The 16,903-nt window shown below is 42.3% G+C and overlaps 1 protein-coding gene across 6 annotated transcripts in view; it reads left to right on the top strand.

Moving 5' to 3' along the window:
- FYN (FYN proto-oncogene, Src family tyrosine kinase) overlaps nt 1-16,903 on the top strand; it is a 267,959-nt gene that overhangs the window by 92,335 nt on the left and 158,721 nt on the right. For all 6 annotated transcript variants that reach the window (XM_038760925.1, XM_038760919.1, XM_038760918.1 and 3 more), the window contains one exon: nt 8,048-8,117. The gene's annotated coding sequence lies outside the window, so the exon portion shown is untranslated. The remainder of the gene's footprint in view (nt 1-8,047; nt 8,118-16,903) is intronic.

Genomic DNA, 16,903 nt, shown 5'->3' on the forward strand with positions numbered 1-16,903 from the left:
GAAGCACCGTAGTGGACTGTTTTCTCTTTTGTTGTGGTGGGTTTTTTTAAATCATCCTACCAGAAGTAAAATATAATGAATGGACTCAACTAGATTTTATAATACTATGTGTGCTAAGTCAAAATATTTTCCTTTCGATGACACTGTGCAGTATCCCAGCAACCAACCAAGAACAAAGCCTTATGAAATTTTCTTATGATTTATCTGAGGCCTCAGGCTCTCATTCATAAAAAAAGTCATTGGCTTTCATTTCTGCAGTTATTACTTTTGGAGTAATGAAGGGATATGGAATATTCATTTCCATGAATTAGTTCCAGAGCTCATTTTCCACTGCTCCTTTATAGAGCGAGTACATAACTCTCCAAGGAAGGAGACAGAACCGATACAGTATTAATATTTAGCATGCATCTGGCATTGAGCAGCTGTACAAATTCCATAGTTATACCCTACTATGCCACTGAAAAATAGGTCAGGGCTATATTTCATAAATGAGTCACCTAAAGCCAGAGAGGTAAGTAGAACCCTATTCAGGGTCATTGATAAAATCAGTGAAAGAGCTGGGATTAAGAACAAAACTATTGCCTTTGGAGGGTGACATTTGTATGACTGTCCCCTTTCTTATGTGGATTTTGGATGTTAATGTAAACAGAAGACTGTCTCAGTAGGAGAAGAAAGAGTCTTCCTACTGGTGCTTTGTGCATTTGGCTGTTTTAATGGGCTTTGGGCTTTTTCCGGCATCACGATAGACAAGCCTTCACTTGCACAGTCATGAGCTGGGTGTGAAATAGCAGCTATCTCAAAGTTACACTGAAGCAGTCCGAGATTATGTACCAGCGGTGGCTTTGGCCTTGCAAGGAACCCAAATTGATTGTTTTTCATTTGACCTTTAGGAAAAATACCTCTTTTAGAATGTGAGGAATATGTTGGAGGTGGAAAAAAATATCAAAACACCCCACCACTCTGAACAATAGATCAATCACTGAATCGGGGATGTTTATTGAACCCTTGCTTTATGCAGAGCACTGTACTAAGTGCTTGGGAGAGTACAATAGATAAAGTAGACATGATCCCTGCTCTCAAGGAGCCTACAGTCTAGCGCAAGGAGAGAGACATTAAAATAAATTGCAAGTAGCGGAGGCCACCGACTCCAGAGGATAATGTTAGTCAGTTCTGTAGGGGAATGAATTGTTCTTTATCAATGTCATCTTAACATGGATTACCTTAAGAGAAGCTATTATCTACTGGCATGGGAATTTTGAAGCAGTGAATTTGTTATGGTATTTTGGTCACTGAGAGCCTGGGTACTTTCTTATAAGTACAACACATTATTCCCAAAGATGAGGCAGAACTTCACTGAAAGCAATAAAAAAGCATGTTAGAAATTAGTAAATATCGATCACTCAAAAATAAGGATAGCGGAAGAATTCTCATTAAAATGCTATGCACAGGTGTATGCAGTTTCCTCTAGTGGTAAATGCTGCAAAAATGAATGACAGTTTGGTAATTCTCTTTACTGTAACTCTCTGAAGTACAGTGTAAGTAAGTATAAAAATGAGCAATACACCTCCTGATGAGAGTCACCTAATGGCAGGCTGAGCTTCAACACAAAGGTTTCAATACTAAAAATTAAAAGCGGTACAAGTGTACTTTCCAAGCGCTTAGCACAGTGCTCTGCCCACAGTAAGCGCTCAATAAATGCGATTGAATGAGTGAAGTGTTTCATTTTTTTAAAGTTCTTTCAACCCTCACTTTAATCTACTGCCAAAATTCTCTAGGGTTTTTTTATGGTATTTGTTAAGCATTTACTACGTGCATGACACTGAGCTAAGTACTGGGGTAGGTACAAGTCATTCAGGTTGGACACAGTCCATGTCCTACGTGGGGCTGACAGTCTTAATCCCCATTTTACAGATGAGGTACCTGAGGCACAGAGAAGTTTAGTGAGTTGCAGACAAGTGACAGAGCTGGAATTAGAACCCAGGTTCTTCTGGCTCCCAGGCCCTGGCTCCTAGGCCACACTGCTTCTGGTTGTGGGAAGGGAATGTCTCTACCACTTCATTATGTTGTGCTCTGCATGCACAAATTTGATTGATTGAATGATCTACAGAGGTGCAGTAATAGCATGTACAGTGCTATATGGCATATTTAATGAACCAAAGAAGTTCTTGATTTCATGGAGGTTGGGAAACAGTGCGGCCTAGTGGAAAGAGCCCGGCCTTGGGAATCAAAGGACCTAGATTCTAATCTTGGATCTGCCATTTGCCTGCTTTGTGATCTTGGGCAAGTCACTTCATTTCCCTGAGCCTCAGTTTCCTCATCTGTAAAATGGAAATTAAATCTTCCTCCCTCCTATTTAGACTGTGAGCCCCATGTCGGACAGGGACTCACCCCAGTGCTTAACCCCAGTGCTTAATGCAGTCTTGGTGCTTAACAGTACCATTATTAATGGAGGATGACCTAGCCTTGGCTGACTTTTGTCCCCGCATGCCACCAACTCTCGTGTTTTTTCCTTAATTGGATTGATACTTTGTGATCCAGGTTTCTGTAAACTTCACTTTTGTCTGGCTCTTGAGGCAACCTAAGTCAGCATTTTGTTGCAGGCAGACTTTCTAAATCTCTGAGTCATTTGCATGACACCAATCTCCCTGACTTTGCAGGTCATGCCAAGTGTTTTCATGATTGCCTGGCAGGGAGCTTCACGGATATATGCCCATTCATCACTGAGACTGAAGATTATGGTCTGAGTTTCCTGTTAGGATGGGGCTGTGGGGTATCACCCACAGAGCTCTGTGGAGTTGGCGTCCTACTCCAGGAGTTCCACTTGTCTTGACTGTGTTTTAATGCTTTAGCGGAGAGTCCTGGTGACCTTCCTTTAGAGTGTATCAGGTACTCTGAACTTTGTCTATTCACCCATAAATATCACAGATTATCTTCCCTATGGGGCTCCCATCATCTGTAGGAAATGATATCCGAGGAGCTTAGTGTTAACTTAGTTCAAATCATCTAGTTGGTTTGTCTTTTAGTCGAGAATATAAATTTTGGAAGGTTTGTTTGTAGTCTGAAAATGCACCTACCAAGTTTTTTGTGTCGTACTCTCCCAAGGTGCTTAGTATGGTGCTCTGCACACAGTAAGCGCTCAGTAAATACCATCAGTTGATTGATTGTTTTTGGAAGCTTTGTTTCTAGATTTTGTGCATAGGAGCAGCTCTGGGCAGTAGCATAAAAAGTAACAGCGTCTTTGGGAAGGTCATTGAGGGCAAGGGACAGGCAACAGATTTTCGAAGTCAGCTCAGAATACCAGTTTTGGCACAAACACAAATTTGCAGTATAACATTAACCACTTTACTTTATGATTGGTCCCGGGGGATAAATTTCCCACCTTTCTCAGAGGATTTTCTTAGGGATTTGGTGGAAAAAAAACAGCAGCCCAAGACCCTGTTTCTTTGCAAATGAGAATTGTTGAGAAGAGGCTAAATATAAGTGTTTAAGCAAATATGCCCAAAGCGGAAATTACTTTAAAGTCAGTAACAGAGCATGGACATATATAACAACTATTCATTTTGTGTGCAAGAATGAAAAGGGGACAGGAATTTTAGTGGAGACAAGAATTGGGATGACAGGCTTCATTGAGCAAACAGGCCAGAAAACCACCATTTGGGGCTTTTCAGCCTTAATTAGAAACTCAGTTCTTATCAGGAGTCTAGAATGAGTAAGGATGAGTCTGGCGCATAGAGCTGTGGGAACCTCTGTACATGGAAATACATGAATAATAACTTTGGGCAAGTCACTTAGCTTGAAGCCGCACAGCCTAGTGGGTAGAGCATGGGCCTGGGAGTCAAAGGACCTGGATTCTAATCCTGATTCTTCCACTTGTCTGCTGTGTGACCTTGGGGAAATCATTTCACTCCTGTGACTGTTACCTCATCTGTAAAATGGGGACTGTAAACCCCATGTGGAACAGGGACAGTGTCCAATCTGATTAGGTTGTGTCTACCCGAGAGCTTAGTAGAGTGCCTGGCACTTAGTAAGTACTTAAATACCATTAAAAAATTCCAAAAAACAAAGCACTTCTCTGAACCTCAGTTACCTCATCTGTAAAATGGGGATTAAGACTGTGAGCCCCATGTGGGTCAGGGACTGATTACTTTGTATTTGCCCCAGCGCATAGAACAATATCTGGCATACAGGAAGAGCTTAACAAATGCCATAAAAAATTATAGTTGGTTATAAATGTATATTGGGAAGGGATGGTCACCTTCCATTGACTATGTGTATGGTCATCAATCTATGGCATTTATTGAGAGCTTACTATGTGCAGAGCACGGTACTAAACACTTGAGCAGTTTTGGCCAAGCCTGTAAAGCATTTCTTATTTAGGATTGTCCTGAATACCATAATTACTTGAATCAGAAAATAAAATCTTTATACAGTACTCCCATCTGCTATCACATTCTGTCATATTTCAGTAGATTAAAAAATCATGTAGCATGTGGGAAGGAAAAAAGAGCAGTGTTATGTGAGAAGGATTGAAAATTTAGGTAGCCGTAAAATGTAAGTTATAGGTTCAAATGCATGACCTTTCTAATCCTTCTTTTCTTAATAGTCTTACATTGTATGCCCGTAAGACAGAACATCAGGTGACTATTTGTCTGGTTTTATATCAGACATTCTGATTTCCAGCCCATTTGTCCCGCTCACAACTGAACTCATTTTCCTTCCCACACCTTCTCCTCCACCTGACTTTCCATTACACCTCAGAAGTTGGCGTTATTCATTCCTTCCTTTATTCAATTGTATTTATTGAGCACTTACTGTGAGCAGAGCACTGTACTAAGCATTTGGGAGAGTACAGTAGAATAATAAACAGAAACATTCCCTGCCCACAACGAGCTTACAGTCTTGTCCAACTGTCACCTGTGTATCTTTTTTCAGGCACTTAGGACAGTGCTCTGCAAACAGTAAGCTCTCAGTAACAGCACTATTGGTCTTCCCTCTCACTCCCCACCATATTCAGTGTGTCACCCAATCATGTTGTTTTTCTCTACAATATTTCTAGAATCCGGTCCTTCCTTTTCATCCAAACTGTAAACTCATTATGGGCAGAAAGCATGTCTGCTTATTTTGTTGTATTCTACTCTTCCAAGGAGTCAGTACAGCGCTCTTCACAATAGTAAGCATTTAATCAAATCCTCCAGACAATTACTCTCCCCCACTTCAAAGCCTTCCTGAGGGCATATCTCCTCCAAGAGGTCTTCCCAGACTAAACCCCATTTTTCCTCATCTCTCACTTCCTTCTGCATCTCCGTGACTTGCTCCCTTTGCTCTTCCCCCCTCTCCCCGCCCCACAGCACTAAAGGTATATATGTAATTTTATTTATTTACATTGATGTCTATTTGTATTGATGTCTGTCTCCCCCGCCTCTAGACCGTGAGCTCATTGTGGGCAGGGATTGCCACTCTTTATTGTTGTATTTTCCCAAGCACTTAGTGCAGTGCTCTGCTCACACTAAGCACTTAATAAATTCGATTGATTGAATGAGTGAATGAATAAATAAGTACCATTGATTGTTTGATTGATCCTACCAGCTTCCATGCTGGTTCAGGTACTGGTCACTTCCCAACTGGATTATTCTGACAGCCCCCTTCTAGACTGTGAGCCCGTTGTTGGTTAGGGACCGCTCTATATGTTGCCGACTTGTACTTCCCAAGCGCTTAGCACAGTGCTCTGCACACAGTAAGCGCTCAATAAATATGATTGAATGAATGAATGAATGCAATTCCTCTCTCCAGTCCTCTCCTTTCTGATCCATTTTGCACTGTGACTCCTCTGTTGCCTCCTCTAGCTGTAATTTACTTGAATGTTTGTATCCCCTCTGGATTTTAAGCTTCTTGAGAGCAGGAATCATGAATACTAACTCTCTTGTACTTAGTATAGTGCTCTGTACTAGGCACTCAGTAAATAACACTTATTGATTGATTGATTTGAGTCGATCCTTTCTGTAATCAGTTTTCTGCAGACATTTCCTCACAAAACTCCAGTGATTACCTTTTCCTCCTTGGCATCAAGCAAAAACTCCTGGCTGTTGACTCCAAGGCAATCGATCAGCTTTTTCTTTCCTTCTTATCCTCCGTCTTCCCCCACAGCACCCCGGCTTAAATTCTTCATTCTTCTCGATCTAATGCACTATGTCATGAGCTTGTCTCTTCCTTGTGAGACCTTTTGCTCCTACCCTAACTGCTCCCTGGAATTCCATCCGTCTTCAAATTCAGCAGACAACAGCTCTACCCATCTTTAAACCAGGAAGACACAGCATGGCCTAGTGGAAAAACCAGAGGCCTGGGAGACAGGAAATTGGGGCACCAATCCTGGCACCACCTCTTGCGTGTTATGTGACCTTGGGCAAGTCACTTCACTTCTCTATGCATTAATTTTCCCAACTGTAAAATGGGAATTAAGGACCTATTTTCCTTCCTTGTTAGACTGTGATCCCAGGGTGGAACAGAGACTGTGTCTACTATGACTGTATTGTATCTACCCCAGTGCTTGGCACATAGTTTATCTCTTAAAATTACCATTACTATTGTTATCATTATTCCTATTACTTAAAGCCCTTCTGAAATTACACCTCCTCCAGGAGCGCTTTCCTGAGTAATTTCTAATTCTCTGTTCATATCCCCCACAACTGACACTTGAACCCTTCTGCATCATCTAAGAACTTAAGTACTCCAGTTTCCCACACCACTTATGTACATTATTTACATGCCTTATTATGTAAGAACTAATTCATGTAAATGTGTTTCCTTTTCCTTCTTCCTTCTTATTGCCTCTTATTTTGTTTTAGTGTCTGTCTCCCTGTGACACTGTAAGCTCCTTGAGGGCAGGGAAATTATCTATTAATTTTTCATAGTCTCCCAAAGGCTTAGTACAATGTTCTGCGCATAGGTTTTAAATAAATATTATCAACTGAATGATGGACTCTCTGGTGTGAGTAAAGAACTGGGTGTCTATATGTCCAGCACTTTTGTTTCAAATGCCCAGTCTTCTCTGCCTTAACTCCTTGCAGCTCAGATTTGGCATCCATACTCACAGGGATCTGGGAGAGAATGTAAGGTCTCTGGGACCATGGCTGATGGAGAAGCAGCTGGCTAGTGGATAGAGCAGAGGACATGGGTTCTAATCCCGGCTCTGCCACACGTCTGCTGTGTGACCTTGGGCAAGTCACGTAACTTCTCTGTGTCTCAGTTTCCTTATCTGTAAAAATGGGGATTAAGACTATGAGTCCCACGTGGGACAGGGACTGAGTCCAACCTGCCTCGGTGGCCAGTGCTTAGTACAGTGCCTTGCACATAGTAAGTGCTTAACAAAGGCCCTAATAATATGGATTTAAGGATCCTTCAGAGAAACACTCTAGAGTCAGGCAAACTCAGCGTACATCTACAAAACAGGGCCTGTGACATCACGTGCCTCTCAGTGACTGGTGTTCTCAGGGGCCACCTAGGGCTACCAGTAGCCGAGCCTGACGTGCCATCAGCACTTAGGAAAAACATTCACTCATAAACATGTAGCAGGATGAATCAGCCCTGAAGTGGAAAACCATCCTCGTGGCTCTCTCCATCTTAAGGGTAGTCTTCTCTTTCTCTTTTTGTTTGACAAAAGCCACAGAAAAATTCAGGACTCCCACCGTTTAATTAAAAAACAAAATCTTGTTGGACGGGGTTTCCAACATGATTCCATAAATCCATTCTGCTTGACCCAAGTGTATAACAGAGTTCACGTAATCCCCATGAATTTTAATTCTGGTCCTATTCCATAATCACGTAGATGATTTACCTTCCATCGCAGACTGGTTTAATCCATCTCTGAAGGGCAAAGAGGAATTCTTTATCAAATGTTGAAATGTTTTGATAGATTTTAGTTACAATCCTCAAAAATTTGGATCCATTTCACCCAGGATTTTTGGTGAAGGGTTCAGAACCAAAACCAAATAAACAGCACATCTCAAAGTATTTCATGTTAACGATTCTTTTCTTTGTTTTTGTTTTTCAGAACCGGTTTTACAGCTGCTTAGAAGAAATGTGGTGTATATAAAAATTTGTGATACTTGGAGAAAATTCTGGTAAGTTCTGCTGCATTTATTGTTAATATCTTTCACATTTCAGTGGGAACTCTTGAAGGTCTTTCTGCATTTGGTCCCTTTAGATTGAGAAAGAAGCAACATTTCTGAATTAAATGTAGCATTGCTGTTGTGTTTCATTTGATAATAGATGACTATTACTCAATTTATTTATTTATTTTACTTGTACATATTTATTCTACTTATTTTATTTTGTAAATATGTTTTGTTCTCTGTCTCCCCCATCTAGACTGTGAGCCCACTGTTGGGTAGGGACTGTCTCTATATGTTGCCAACTTGTACTTCCCAAGTGCTTAGTACAGTGCTCTGCACACAGTAAGCGCTCAATAAATGCGATTGAATGAATGAATGAGTGAATGACTTTTTTTTGTTGCTGTTAAGTAATGTGGAGTCTTCTGGGGTATTTTGAGAAGTCCAAAGCTTGAACGTATCTGCTAATTCTGTTGTAATGTACTCTCTCAAATGCTTATTACAGAGAAGCAGCATGGACAAGTGGCAAGAGCTCAGGCTTGGGAGTCAGAGGTCTTGGGTTCTAATCCTGGCTCCGCCACTTGTCTTCTTTGTGATCTTGGGTGAATCACTTCACTTGTCTGTGCCTCAGTTACCTCATCTGTAAAATGGGGATTGAGACTGTGAGCCCCAAGTGGGACAGGGACTATATCCAACCTGATTACCTTGTATCTACCCTTGTGCTTAGAACAGTGCTTGGCACATAGTAAATGCTTTATAAATACCATAACAACAATAATAATAATAATAATAATAAATAGAGTGCTCTTCACATAGTAAGCCCTCACTGAATACCAGTGATGTAGTGATTGATTGATAGTTTTCTGGGTACAGGGAAATGCTTGCTGTTAATCTTTGATTTGGTTAGAATCTTGTCCTTTCTGAGCTGTCACTATAAAATATGGCTCATAAACCTCAGCCAAAAACAGTAAACAAGTGTAGAGCAATCCTAAAGATCACTATGTTCTGAGCCTAGCCAAGCTGCTCCAGCATGGTTGCCAGCAAGTAGAGTTAAAGGGTGATGGCAGAGCCAGTGTCACAGGGATATAATTGGGGGACCAGCATAAAAAAAAACCCAGCAAGAACAAGTGCCTTCCGTGCAGCCAGAATTCAGATGTGGTGTTTGCTAATAGGGATGAACCAGCTCCACAACTGCTCAAATCACACCCAAGACAACCTGGAAGAAATAACTTCCTGATAAAGAGATTTGTGCTTGGCTCTCTCACTTTTAGGAGTTGCCAGGTGAGTAAATCCTTCTCTGATGCTCACCCCCTCTGCTGCTAGCTATGCCCGGCCCCAAGCAGGACCCTTTTTTTTAAAAAGAAACCAAACATATAATGGTATTTATTAAGTGCTTACTATGTGCCAGGCACTGTTCTAAGCACTGGGGTGGATACAAGCAAATAGGGTTTGACACAGTCCCTATCCCACATGGGGCTTACAGTCTCAATTCCCATTTCACAGATGAGGTAACTAAGGCACAGGGAGGTGAAGTGACTTGCCCAAGGTCACACAGCAGACAGGTGGCAGAGGTGGGATTAGAACCCATGACCTCTGACTCCCAGGCCCGGGCTCTATCTACTAGGCCATGCTGCTTTGGCCACCGCCACCTGTCTTCCCTTTCCCTGGCTTTCAGCGCCCCCCACTCCCCACCTCATCCTAGGCTAGGGGACCAGGGTCGGAATAGAATGGGGTGAGGGGAAGGCAGACACCAGAGGAAGAGGAGGAGGCTTGGAAAGACTCCAGATGTTCCCCCACATACCATTCCTTCCCCCGGCTTTGGCTGCAGCAGAAGAGCAGGGAGGGTTCATGGCAAGCAGCTACTAAGTTTCAAAGTAAAACCTTTGCTAAAAAGAAAAATCTATGGGCCAATCACAGTTCTGGGGTCTGAGGGGGTGAGGGACAGTGGGCTCCGACAGTGCTTACAGAGACTAAATAAGATTTAAAAATGTAAATGAAAACAAGGAAGACCTCTGGAAAGGGAGCATTGGTGACTGGAGAAGAGAGGACAGGGTGAGTTCCAGCACTTGGCGCATAGTAAGTGCTTAACAAATACCATTATTATTATTTGGGGTGCTAGAAGGGTGAACAGAAAAGGCATATCAGGAATTGGGGGGTTCAGGGTAGAGGAGATGGGGTGCTGGGGGAGAGAGCAATGGATTTGCCCAACAGTACAGGAAAGGACACCAAACTGTCCAGGTTTCATTATGTCCTGCCACTAGGGGGAGATGCCAAGCTGCAGGTCTACTGCAGTTGTCAATCAGTAATATTTATTGGACACCTACTGGAAGCAGAACACTGTACTCAGCGTTAGTTTGTAAGCTCCTGGAGAGCCTAATTCTGTTGTATTCTCCCAAGCACTTAGTATAATGCTGGGTACAGAATAAGTGCTCAGTAAGTGCTATTGATTGATTTACTGTCCCGGGGTGGTGGTTGGTGGGTATAGTATAAGTAAAGACGTGAACCCTGCCTTCCAGGAGCTTCCAGTCTAATAGTGGGGTTAGGCAGATAAAATCATTTGCATTCAGGAAGATAAAGAGGGATAAGTTGTTTATAACAAGGGAGTGGAACAATGGTTCAGTGAATATGTGAATAGGGACATAAATTCCAGAGTATAAAAATAATTCATTCCCAAGGGCTAGAAATGACTGCTTTCCCGTTTTCCAGAAAAGTGCAGGGTTGAATGTAGGCTCTCTGGGAATTATCTGCCTTGTTTTCTATCAGATTATATCACTCCTGAACACTAGTGGCTTAGTGTGAATGTGGAATCTTTTCCTTTCCTTTTCCTTCCTCTTATTAAAGGACAAAAAAAGGACTGTTCTTGGTTTGGATTTTGATTTCAGGGGTGACAGTACAGGGCGTTCTCCTATTAACACAGGGCTTGTGTACTTGAAGAACCTCTTGTTATGGGAACATCGCGTCAGGGTATCCTCGAGTCAATGGAATTCGTGGGTTAGGGGACAGATGGTTTCTTGGCCAGTGACACACGCATGCTCACCAACCTTTACTAGTAGGAACTAAATCGACTTGCATCAGCATCTGAACCATAGCGTAACAGAACAGACTTGTGTTGAGTTCAGTGGCTCAGTGGAAAGAGCACGGGCTTTGGAGTCAGAGGTCATGGGTTCAAATCCCGGCTCCAATAATTGTCAGCTGTGTGACTTCGGGCAAGTCACTTAACTTCTCTGTGGCTCACTTACCTCATCTGTAAAATGAGGATTAAGACTGTGAGCCCCCCGTGGGGCAACCTGATCACCTTGTAACCTCCCCAGCGCTTAGAACAGTGCTTTGCACGTAGTAAGCACTTAATAAATGCCATTATTATTATTATTATTATTATTATTAATATCTGTCTGTCTCCCCCATTAGAATTTAAGCTCTGAGAGGGCAGGAATCATGTCTGCCATCTCTACCGTATTGTATTCTTCCAAGCAAGCATGTAGTACAGTGCTCGGCGTGCAGTAAGTGCTCAGTAAAGCCGCTGATTAGGTTATCTAAATTGCATCATGAAAACATGTGTCATAATAACTATGGTGTTGGTAAAGCATCAGAAGTGAGGTGCAAGTGGGAGCAGCTATGGTTTCGAGCAATGCCACACTATGAATACTGTTTTTGCTGCTCTGGGACCCCCTGTTACAAAAACTCTAAAGCTGAGGGGGCTTAAAGGGACCCCTCTACCATTCTTACTTTGTGACAACTCTTTCTGGACTCAGAATTTTGGGATTTGTAGGCCAAATCAATGCAAGACTTAAAGGTCTGCCCATTTTACAGATTCTTCCCTGGTGAAATACGCAGAAAGTGAGTTCTGGAGCATCTCGCTTCCCAGACTAAGCTCCCCTTTTCCTCTTCTCCCCCTCCCCTCCCCATAGCTCTGAATCACTCCCTTTGCTCTACTCCCCCTCCCCTCCCCATAGCACTTGTGTATATATGTACATATTTATAATTATAATTCTATTCACTTTTATTAATGATGTGTATATATCTATAATTCTTATTATTTATAATTATGCTGCTGATGCCTGTTTACTTGTTTTGTTGTCTGTCTCCCCCCTTCTAGGCTGTGAGCCCGTTGTAGGCAGGGATTATCTCTATTGCTGAATTGTACTTCCCAAGCGCTTAGTACAGTGCTCTGCACACAGTAAGCGCTCAATAAATGATTGAATGAATGAATCTTGCTGACCTTTTATAATGTAGTTATCCGGTACTTTTTTTTTCAAGTCTCTTCATTCCACTCTTTTCCTGTCTATCAATCATTCAATCAATCAATTGTGTTTATTGAGCACTTACTGCATGCACAGCACTTTAATAAGCAGTTGAGAGAGTACAATGTAACACGTTTCCTGCCCACAATGAGCTTATAGCCTAGAGTGGGAATCAGAAATTAATATAAATAAATAAAATTATGGCTATCATCATCAATCGTATTTATTGAGCACTTACTATGTGCAGAGCACTGTACTAAGCACTTGGGAAGTACAAATTGGCAACATATAGAGACAGTCCCTACCCAACAGTGGGCTCACAGTCTAGGCTATGTACCTAAGTGCTGTGGGGCTAAGGGAGGGGTGAATAAAGGGAGGAAATCCAGGGGCAAGGATGAGCAGAAGGGAGTGGGAGAAGAGAAAATGAGGGCTAAGTCAGGAAAGGCCTCTTGGAGGAGATGTGATTTTAATAAGGCTTCGAAGGTGGGGAAAATGATTGTCTGTGTGGGATGTGAAGAAGGCGGGCGTTCCAGGCCAGAGGCAGGATGTGGGCAAGTGGTCCTCAGTGAGATAATAATAACAATAATAATAATAATGATAATGATAATGGTATTTGTTAAGCACTTACTATGTGCCAAGCACTGTTCTAAGCACTGGGGTAGATACAAGGTTTTCAGGTTGTCCCACATGGAGCTCACAGTCTTAATTCCCATTTTCCAGAAGAGGGAACTGAGGCACAGAGAAGTAAAGTGGCTTGCCCAAGGCCACACAGCAGACAAGTGGCGGAGCCGGGATTAGAACCCATGTCCTCTGAGTCCCAAGTCCGTGCTCTTTCCTCTAAGCCATGCTGCTTCTAGAAGAGATCAAGGTACAGTGAGTAAGTTGGCATTAGAGGAGCAAAATGTGCAGAGTGGGTTGTGGCAGTAGAGCAATCAATCAACGGTATTTACTGAGTACTATGTGCAGATCACTATACTAAGTGCTTGGGAGAGTACAGTATAACAGAATTAGCAGACATGTTCCTTGCCCTAAACAAATTTACAGAGGAGACAGACATTAATATAAAGAAATAAGTAATTTGTAATATATACTTTAAAGTTATGCTCCTAAGTGCTGTGTAATTGTGGGTGGGGCGAATATCAAATGTCCAAAGGTCACAAATCCAACTGCATAGACAGTGCAAAAGGGAGAGGAAGCCAGGGGAAAGAGGGGTTAATCTGGGAAGGCCTCCTGGAGGAGATGTGACCTTAATAATGCTTTGAGGGTGGAGGGAGTAGTGGCTTGGCATTTATGGAGGTGAGAGGGAGGGGCAAGATGACTGAGTGCTTTAAAGAGGTGATCTAGTGCTTTGTTTCATTCATTCAATTATATTGATTGTTTACTGTGTGCAGAGCACTGTACTAAGCACTTGGGTCTAACAATAAACAAACACATTCCCTGCCCACAATGAGTTTACAGTCTAGAGTAAGACTATTTTACATCTTACATCTTATCTGTATGGCTTCCCCCAAATGCTCGTTTGGCCCAGAGAGGACTGAAACAATTTAGCACTATTTCCCCCTCAGTTCTTCAGCTCCCTGTCACCTCCACATTCATTCATTCTTTCATCCATGTCAACCTTCCCTCGAGCTTTCCTACTGCTTAGAACATGTATCCCTTACACCTGCCTCCAGAGCCCCCATCTCACCTTCTAAAAACATCTACACCTGCTCTTCTTCCCTCCCCTACCATCATACTTCCTTCAAACACACCCATGTCTCCCCCATCCTAAAAAACACCTTCTTTGGCAACTATTGTGCCATCCAGCTAACATCCTGTAGCCCTCTTCCCACTCTCTCCAGACTCCTCGTATAGGTCGTCTATACCCGCTGCTTTCACTTCCTCTCCTCCAACACCCTTCTTGAATCTCTACATTCTGGTTTCTACCCCCTTCACTCCACTGAGGTCATTCTACCCAAAGTCACCAATAAATACCGTCTTGGCAAATCCAGCAGATTCTGCTCCGTCTTGATCCTCCTCAATTTCTCAGCTGTCTGACACCGGACCATTTATTTCTCCTGGAAATACTACTTTTAGGTGATACAGTTCTCTCCTGGTTATTCTTTTTACTTCTCTGCCTAAGTCTTCTCAGGTACCAACTCCTCCTCTAACACCTACACTATATTTTGGGATGTCCCATAAAACTCTATTCTGCGTCCCTTTCTTTTCAAAATTTACAAAGTTACATCCACCGCCCCCCGGGGAGCTCATCTGCTCCCAAGACGTTGACTACCATCTGCTCTATTGTACTCTCCCAAACACTTTACACAGTGCTTTTCATGCGGTAAGTGCCCCATAAATACTACTGATTGATGGATAGAAGAAGAGGTTATTCAGAGTTCTTTTTGACATTACATCCTATAATATTTCCTTTTTAGCCACAAAGGAATTATTGCCAGTTGTGGATCAAAATAATATGTTGGTCCACAGTAGCAGAGCATGATTGTAACCTAGGGCAGGACGAAAGGAGAAAAAGGGTTTTTGAGGCAGTTTTCACCTAAACATATTGAAAAAGTAATATCTTTTTAGTTTCCCCAGACATTTCCTGCTCAGAATGAACTCCTTTATATCAATCAGTCAGTAGTAATTATTGAGTATTTATGCAGAGCACCATACTAAGTGCTTGGGAGAGCACTACACTTTTAAGTTGGTAGACATGGTCCCCACCCACGAGGAGCTTTAAAATAATAATAATAATAATAATGGCATTTGTTAAGCACTTACTATGTGCAAAGCACTGTTCTAAGTGCAGGGGAGGATGTAAGGTGATCAGGTTGCCTCACGTGGGGCTCACGGTCTTAATCCCCATTTTACAGATGAGGTACCTGAGGCACAGAGAAGTTAAGTGACTTACCCAAAGTCACACAGCCGACAATTGTCGGAGCCGGTATTTGAACCCATGTCCTCTGACTCCCAAGCCCGTGCTCTTTCCACTGAGCCACGCTGCTTCTCTAACCGACTGGTTATAGTCTGTTGTGGGAGTCAGACAATAAAATAAATTTCAGATAGGGGAAATGGGAAGGAATCCCTACATTTAGATTTAGTTTCAAACTCAGCAAGTTAATACTAAGTTCAAAAATCTCCTTTCTTGGTAATCAGAAGTACAGTATTTTCATGTGCGCTTTTCCCCTCTCCCAAATGAATTTCCATAGCAATCTTGCCAAACTGCCTACAAAAAATGATGTATAGCAGTTAAGTTAATGTAATGTCCTGCTGCGGGTTTAGTGCGTTTGGGGGAAAGGTACGTGGGCCACGCCCTTTCTGCCAAGATATTTCTGGTTTAGATGAAAGGTTTGGGAATCCCAAAATACATTTCACAAAACTCAGTATTACAGTCCCCGAAATGAATCCCATAATTAAGTAAACTGCTTTTGGTATAGAATAGCCCTAGATCACAACTAAAACATATGCTGCCTTTGATTTCCTTCTCTCATCCACCTCAGCCACGTTGGATTGCAGAAAAAGTATCCTTTGTGTACAAGCCACTTGTGGTGTTACTAGTGAATGGAGGAAAATAAGCCACTGCATATCAAAAAATAGCCCCTCCCAATCTTGTCTACCAACTCTGTTGAATTGTACTCTCCCAAGCGCTTAGTATAGTGCTCTGTACATATTAAGTGCTCAGTAAATACCAGTGATTGATTGTATGGTGAGCCTATTTTCACACTTAATCATAACACTAGAATCACTTGTTGTTGTTTTTTTAATTCACGTAATGGCTAGCCCAGATTGAAATGCCATGTAGAGAAGCAGCATGGAATAGTGGATAGAGCATGGTCCTGGGAGTAAGAAGGTCATGGGTTCTAATCCTAACTCTGCCACTCTCAGTTGTATTTATTGAGCGTTTACTGTGTGCAGAGCGCTTGTCTGCTTTGTGACCTTGGGCAAGTCACTTCATTTCTCTGGGTCTCAGTTACATCATCTGTAAAATGGGCATTAAGACCATGAGCCCTATGAGGGACAGGGACTGTGTCCAACCTGATTAGCTTGTATCTACCCAGTGCTTTGAACAGTGCTTGGTACATAGGAAGCGCTTAACAAATACTATTATTATTATTATTGTTATTATTATGTAGTTGAGAGAGTCCCTAAATATTAGCAGGACAGTAAGCATGATGCTAAGTCATTGTACTTTACACTTAAACCTTTTGAGTTAAGTTCAGGATCACAGTCTGTTAGCCTCTGCTCTTTGACCTTAGTAGCCTCCCATGTTGTGATAGACTAGATTTCCTCCATTCAACAAAATTTATGCTGCTTCTCATCAGGGCAGGGTCTGAACTCAGTGTGGTTTCGCGGGCAAAAAATTGCTGGAATTGGACCAACCAAATCTGCCCAGAGGTAGGAGTTTTAGGGATGCTGTACTGCTTCCTAAAACATTCTCCCTTCACCATATATGCAGCAGCGTGAAGCACCATGGCTTAGTGAAAAGAGCGCGGGTTTGGGTTCTGGGTCATGGGTTCTAATGCCAGCTCTGCCACTTACCAGCTGTGTGACTTTGGGCAAGTCACTTAACTTCCC

This window comes from Tachyglossus aculeatus, chromosome 19 (assembly GCF_015852505.1).
Source record: "Tachyglossus aculeatus isolate mTacAcu1 chromosome 19, mTacAcu1.pri, whole genome shotgun sequence".
NCBI lineage: Eukaryota > Metazoa > Chordata > Mammalia > Monotremata > Tachyglossidae > Tachyglossus > Tachyglossus aculeatus.